The sequence below is a fragment of the Amaranthus tricolor genome, chromosome 6 (assembly GCF_026212465.1).
Source record: "Amaranthus tricolor cultivar Red isolate AtriRed21 chromosome 6, ASM2621246v1, whole genome shotgun sequence".
In the NCBI taxonomy this organism is placed as follows: Eukaryota; Viridiplantae; Streptophyta; class Magnoliopsida; order Caryophyllales; family Amaranthaceae; genus Amaranthus; species Amaranthus tricolor.
In genome coordinates, this window is record NC_080052.1 from 31498153 (window position 1) to 31505144 (window position 6992).

The following is a 6992-nucleotide window of genomic DNA, read 5'->3' on the forward strand; positions in this document are numbered from 1 at the left end:
TTTTGTAATTGTAACTAATTGCCTTAAACATAGTGGAGAATTTAGAAATCCCGAAGGGTCGTGGTTTTTCCTTCTGTTTAGGCCTAGATGGTTCCCACGTAAAAATCGTTTGTCTCTTTTATTATTTTGCTTAAGCCTTATTTATTTTATTTAATTCCGCAAAAATAGAGCAAAAACGGTTAAACTAGTATCAACAACAATTCACCTCCCTCTTATTTCTCGGGTCATAAATTTGATGAAGTACTAATCTAAATTCAATTAATAACAAAAAGAATTATACATCAAATTTATATATGGGTCAAATCTCTTATAATTTGTTAATGTGAGATCCATTATTTTTCAACAAACAAATTTTTATTGTACTATGTTTCTGTTAAGAAACTGTCGAATTTATGAAGGGAATTTTAAGTGAGAAGTACCTTCAAATTAAGGGAAGTGAGATGATCTGACCGCCGCAAGTGGTGTACCTGCAACCACAAAGAGAGACTAAACCGGGGGCTGATGTCCCAAAAAGTCCTCTGATGCTTAAGTCAGATCGAGAAAGGTAAATGTAAGTGGTAAGTGCAAGTATATATAAGTATGAGAGTAGAATTGCATAACCTGATTTTCATAGAAAGATGATCTATTTATAAGAATTTCAGTATGGGAATTGTAACTACTGGTTGGTATTTTTGTAGTGCTGCCTTATGGAGAGTGTAACCATGGAAGTGACATAGTGGGCAGCGGCTATCTGAGATAATAGGCAGTTACCCCTGGAAGTGTCTTCACTTAAGGTGAAACCGTGAAAGTGGAAGATTGTTGTTGTGTGATATTTGATTAGGATGGACATATGACTTTGACTAGTATAGCATTGACTTTAAGGATTAATATTGATTTGTACTTTAGACCCTTAACTCATTAACCAAGGGTATTTTAAATATTTTGAGTATATGGAATTTCTAATCCCCAGCACGCATACTGGAAGACCACGATTACCTTTGATACTGTATATTTGGAGTAATATATATATATCAAGAATGATGATGCTATATTAAATTTACTAATTGACAAAATTTAAAAATAAAATGAAACAGTCGAGTTTGATTTATGATTGAGTTTAACCATTTATTTTTCTCGAAACGTTTTAGGGCATGAGTCAAAATTTTCCTGCCTATATGAACTACAATGGTAATAATATACTCCCTCCTATTCACCTTAGCAGTCCCATTTGACTTTTTACGGATTTTAAGGAGAGTCAAAAGTGGGATCCTAAGGGTAGGAAAGAGAGTGGTATTATGGGTTTTTTAATGTAAGGAAGGAAAATTAGTATGGGTAATGGAGGGTATAATTGAAAATAAGATAAAGTTACTAAGTGCATAAAAGTCAAAAACCCATACCAAAAATAGAAATGGGACAATTAAGTTGACTTGACCATAAAAGTAAATGAGACACATAAGCTGAATAGGAGAGAGTATCTTTTAATACCCAAACTAGCTAGCTCCCGAATAAATTTAAAAATCATTAGAATATTCAATAAAATAATTAATATTTTAAAAAAACAACATTGCAAAATACTTTCAAACAATTATCATCATCGTACCCAATATCTCGCACAAAGATAGAATCTAGGTGAGGGACGTGACAAACAATTCATACACGTACTCCCTTAAAGGGAGGACTAGAGGAAAGTGGTCTATTTTATACAAAGTAGTTTAGCTATAAGTAGGGCTGTAAAAACGGGTTAAAAGGTCGGAAACAGGTCGGTCAAAAACAGGTTCGGTAAAAAACGGTCGGTCAAAAGCAGGTCGTATAAGTCTTTCGGTACCGGTCGGTATCGGTCGGTTTATTCGGTATCCGGTCGAATCCGGTTTTTTTCCTTGGCGGGTGTCGGTCGGTATGGGTCCGGTATTTATCGGTCCGGTCATTACCGGAAACAGGTCACATTCGGTCGGTCAAAAACGGTTTTTTGCAGGTCGTAATCGGTATACAGATCATAACCGGGCGGTCAAAATCGGTAATCGGTCGGTCACAATCGATATGCGGGTCACAATCGGTCGGTTTTGGTCGGTATCGGTTCAGTTCAATTTAGTTGAACCGGGATTCAGTTCTGTTCAGTTCAGTTTTGGTTGGTATCGGTTCGGTTCAATTCAGTTAAACCGATATTCCGGTTAATTTGGTTGATATCGGTTCAGTTCAATTCATTTAAACCATGATTTAATTCAGTTCAATTATGTTCCAATTATTCTGTTCCAATTTGGTAAAAAATCGCATCGTGTTGCCTCATAATGTCATTGATCATGCGTTTATCCATGATGGGAATGATATATAGAAGGTGGAACCTCACATCAAGTTTTATAGATGTCGTTAGGTTATGAGTTTTATGACATCAAATTCAACTAATCAACTCCGTCTAAGTTAATTAATAGATCATAACATGTTAATTGATCGACTTGACCCTTGTTAGCCCATGGGTGTGTTATTTTAAGCTAATGTGATCAATCTATCTAATCAATCTAGCTGCCAGCGATCTAAGTTAATTGATTGGTTTTTCATTCTATTTCGTCCTATCTAAGTCAATCATGACAAGTTAACATGTAAATCCATCTACGTTGATATGTTTGATTTTAAATGAGGTTTTCGAAAACTAATCAACTCGATTTAAGTTAATTAATTTATTTGATCATAAGTCTAATTTTTCAACTTGATAAATCGATTATAATTAATTAATATATTTGATCATATCATGTTAATTATTTCTATTTGATAAATCAACTCGTGAATTATTCTAACGATTATCTTTTTGGGTGTAATTTATAGACTTTTCAATTTCAATATAGAATTATATAAATACCAATAACATTATAACATTGTTTTTTTTTTGGCAAATAAAATAATAGTTGCATAATTAGAAGTATATATATATATATTTTAGAAATAAGAAAGAAAGAGGTTTATTTATTAAAATTAAGAAGTTTATTTAGAAACCATTAAATCAATGAATTACTCATATTTAAAAAAAAAATTTAGTTGTAAAAAAAAAAAAAAACACATAAGATTATCCCATTGGTGCACAACCTCAATACATGGATTGTCAACTTGGCAAAAGGCATGATAAATCATAACCCTTCATTTTGAAATCAATTAATCTAAACCATTGATTAAACATACTCTAATATATTAAAAAAAAAAAAAAAAAAAAAACTAATATGAACCGTTAGATCAAGGGATCTAATCTAAACCGTTGATAAGCCCAAGTGTATTTCGCTAATTGCTCCGCGCCTTCTCTGATTCTCTCCCTAAAAACCTAAAAACCCTTAATCCTAATTCTCTGATACTCAGCAGCGCCGTCCCCTAACCCCTTCCCTTTTTTTCATTCTCTCTCTAAATCCCGCGCCTAATCCCTGCCGCTCCTCTCCAGCCAGTTCGCCACCGGCCCACCGCCACTCCTCTCCAGCCGGTCCAACCGTCCAAGTAAGTCTTCTTCCATTTTTTTTTTGTTCGATTTGTTTTTGTGTTTAATTTTATGGGTTTAATGTGTTCGTTTAGGGTTAGATTTAGGGTTTTTTGTATTTAATCTTTGTTTTTTGTGTTTAATCTTTGGTTTTCGTGTTTAATCTTTGTTCGATTTAGTCTTCCAGTTTTTTTGTTCTTAATCTTTGTTTCGTTTTCGTGTTCGATTTAGTCTTGTTCCACTTTTTTTTTGTTCGATTTGTTTTTGTGTTTAATTTTATGGGTTTAATGTGTTCGTTTAGGGTTAGATTTAGGGTTTTTTGTATTTAATCTTTGTTTTTTGTGTTTAATCTTTGGTTTTCGTGTTTAATCTTTGTTCGATTTAGTCTTCCAGTTTTTTTGTTCTTAATCTTTGTTTCGTTTTCGTGTTCTTAATCTTGGTCCAAAAATCAGTTATTCGGTCTCAATCTTTGTTCGGTTCTTAAGGGAGTTTTTTTGTTCTTAATTTTGCAATACTTAATCTTTGTTCGGTTCGGTCTAAAGATATAAAATGCGGTTCTTAATCTTTGTTCTTAATCTGGGTTGTTCTTAATCTTCATTTGATTTTATTTGCGTTCTTATGAATTTTTTTGACTTTCATTTAGTTCTTCGTTCTTCATTCTTGTCTTGTTTTTGTGCTTTCTTTCTGGCTTTCATTCTTCGTTTTTGTTTTAATTTAGTTCTTCATTCTTCATTCTTGTTCTTGTTACTTTTTATTAGCGTTTTTGTGCTTTTTTTTTTTAGTATCATTCGGTTTTATTTTGGTTACTTTTTATTTTGATTTTTGATTTCTTATTCTTGTTTTCATACTTGGTTTCATGTTCTTGTTTTTGTTATTGATTTCAGTTTTTGATTTTGATGGAGATTTCATTTTATTCAGATTTTGTTGTTAGGGTTTTGTTTCTTCGGACGGAGCTGCAGTTTTCCACTCATTTCACTGTAAGATTCAAATTTTATAATTGTTTTCATTCAAGTATTGATTTTCTATCCTGTTTTTTTTTTCCTACAATTTTTTGTCATTTTCGGATAATTTCATTGTTAAATGCTGCATTTTCGGATAATTTTCTATCCTGAGTTGATTGATTTTGTGTTGATTATATGGTTATAATTGGAATTGAAATTTTATTTTTTTAATTAATTGTTTGCAAGTTTTGATCTTGATTGAGTTTTATTATTATTTTTGTTGTTTTGAATTTCATTCATTAAGCTGTTGGACATGTCATAGGTGGTTATAGCGTGCTTTACGTGGAAATTGTGATTGGGTTTATCATCATTTTGGGATTTAAGTGTGTCATCTGTATAATTGTTGTAATTAGTTTGTTTGCTTTGGAGATATCTGTATAATTGTATAATTGTTGGGATTTAAGCGTGCTTTGCTTTGGAGACATGTCATAGGTGGGTTGTTTTCTATTTTTTTGTTCGTATGATGAATGTTTGGGTTAATTTGCTAAATCAGTTGCTAGATTCATGTTCATGTTGGCAAATAAAATCAGGTATTTTGTATGATGAATGTTCATGTTCAAATGTACTGTTTATCTTCTTGATGTTTTTAAAGTCGTTTTTAAGGAGATATTAAGTGTTATTGAGGAAAATAACACTGATCATGATGATAATGCTTCAGGTAAGTGTAGTGCTCTATGAAGATTTTTTTCTTGTAATTGGGTTTTTTACCAAATTATCATATCTGAGCGCCCAATTTATATTTTATAATTAATTTATATTTATTTTATTTTATTTATTATAACTTTCTGTCGTTTTTCCATCTCATGCTCTTAATCATAATACTCAGTATCTGAAAGTTGTTACTTTTATATGATCTTAAGGTACACTAAGTTTAGTGGAGCAGTTCCTTACAGATTATTGAAAGGCGGTGTCGCATTGAGGATTAGGAGCAGGAGATCTAAGGTGGTGATGGAAGAGGAGGAAGAAGATGAAAGTGATGAAATGAGTTATACTTCTGAGAAAATTAAAGAAAAATGATGAAATGAGTTATACTTTTGCAATTTCTTATGCATAACTAAAATTTGGAAAAGACTTTTTGTGTAGTTAGGATTATTGATGTTTATATTATTGGTAGGGAAAAAATGTAATGGATCTATTTTAAATTTCGTCTAAACTATTAAATGAAATGAAAGTGGTTTATCAATTTCATAGGTTAATATTTTGTATTGGTTTATATTGTTATATGTTGATTTTAATACAGTATTAATTAGTCAGCAAATTAACCTGAACTTGGTACTTATATTGGTTGCAAAGTATGAACTATGTTTATGCAATTTTGCAATTTCTGAGTTTTGTAAAATTTATACTTAATTTTTTAGAAAAGAAAAAGGCTTTACTAAATTACTGAGTTAATATATATTAACTTATAATTTATATATTTATTTTATAAAAATTTATATTTAATTTAATTTTCATCATATAGAAATAATATAATTAAGTTTAATTTAATTATTTTATATAAAATTTTATTATATTTTGACAACTTAGAAGAATTATGTAGATAAGTTCGGTCCAAAACAGGTTCGGTACAAAACAGGTTCGGTACAAAACAGGTTCTAGGTTCGGTATAATACAGGTTCGGTACAATATAGATTCGGTCAAAAACGGTCGGTTAAAAACGGGTATTAAGCGGGTCGAAAACAGGTTTCGGTCTGAAAACAGGTTCGGTATCGGTCGGTCACGGTATGATAAAAACAGGTCGAAAACGGTTTTCGGTTTAAAACAGGTTCGGTACCGGTCGGTTTCGGTATGTGTAAAACAGGTCGGAAACGGTTTCGGTCACCATTCGGGTTCGTTAGCGGTCGGTATCTGGTCACTTGTATTCGGTCAAAAACGGGTTCGGTATCGGTCGGTAACAAGTCGGTAAAACAGGTTTCTGACCACATTTACAGCCCTAGCTATAAGTACAAAACTAGGTGATTGCATGTGCTAAGCACGGGTTCGTTATTTAATATTTTATCATATTTAACATATATTTTTACGTAAATAAATAAAAAATATCAAAAACAGATGAATAAAAAAAATGATATTGGTACACAATTTGAAAATATAAGTTTATGTACCATAATATACATTACGATGGAAAATAAAGTTAAACGATATATAAACTTAGTGAAACACAACTTTTATCAACTATAAATATCGAACCACTTTTTTGTACACAACTAGGTGATTGTATTTAATACTTTTACATAAATAAATAAAAAAAATATCAAAAGAGATGAATATGATAAAAAATTAATATTGGTACGCAATTTGAAATATAGATTTGTGTACCATAATATACATTACAACGGAAAATAAAGTTAAACGGTATATAAACTTAGTGAAATGGATAGATTTATAAGAACTTTTATCAACTATAAATATTGAATCGCTTTTTTGTATAAATATTGTACGTTAAATTATAAATATTATTCTAATCATCACATATTGAAATCTTTAATTTTTGCCTACTTTTGACCCATAAAACAACTATATATGATCGATCACGCATTAATACGTATTAAATATCGCCCATC

The 6992-nt window shown here is 31.0% G+C and overlaps 1 long non-coding RNA gene across 1 annotated transcript; it reads left to right on the top strand.

Annotated features, from left to right (window-relative positions):
- The first annotated feature begins 3264 nt into the window (after positions 1-3264).
- Positions 3265-5627, top strand: LOC130815919 (uncharacterized). Its single transcript, XR_009042659.1, has 3 exons — positions 3265-3450; positions 4349-4407; positions 5292-5627. It is a non-coding gene; the product is annotated as an uncharacterized LOC130815919 (long non-coding RNA).
- Positions 5628-6992: the final 1365 nt, after the last annotated feature.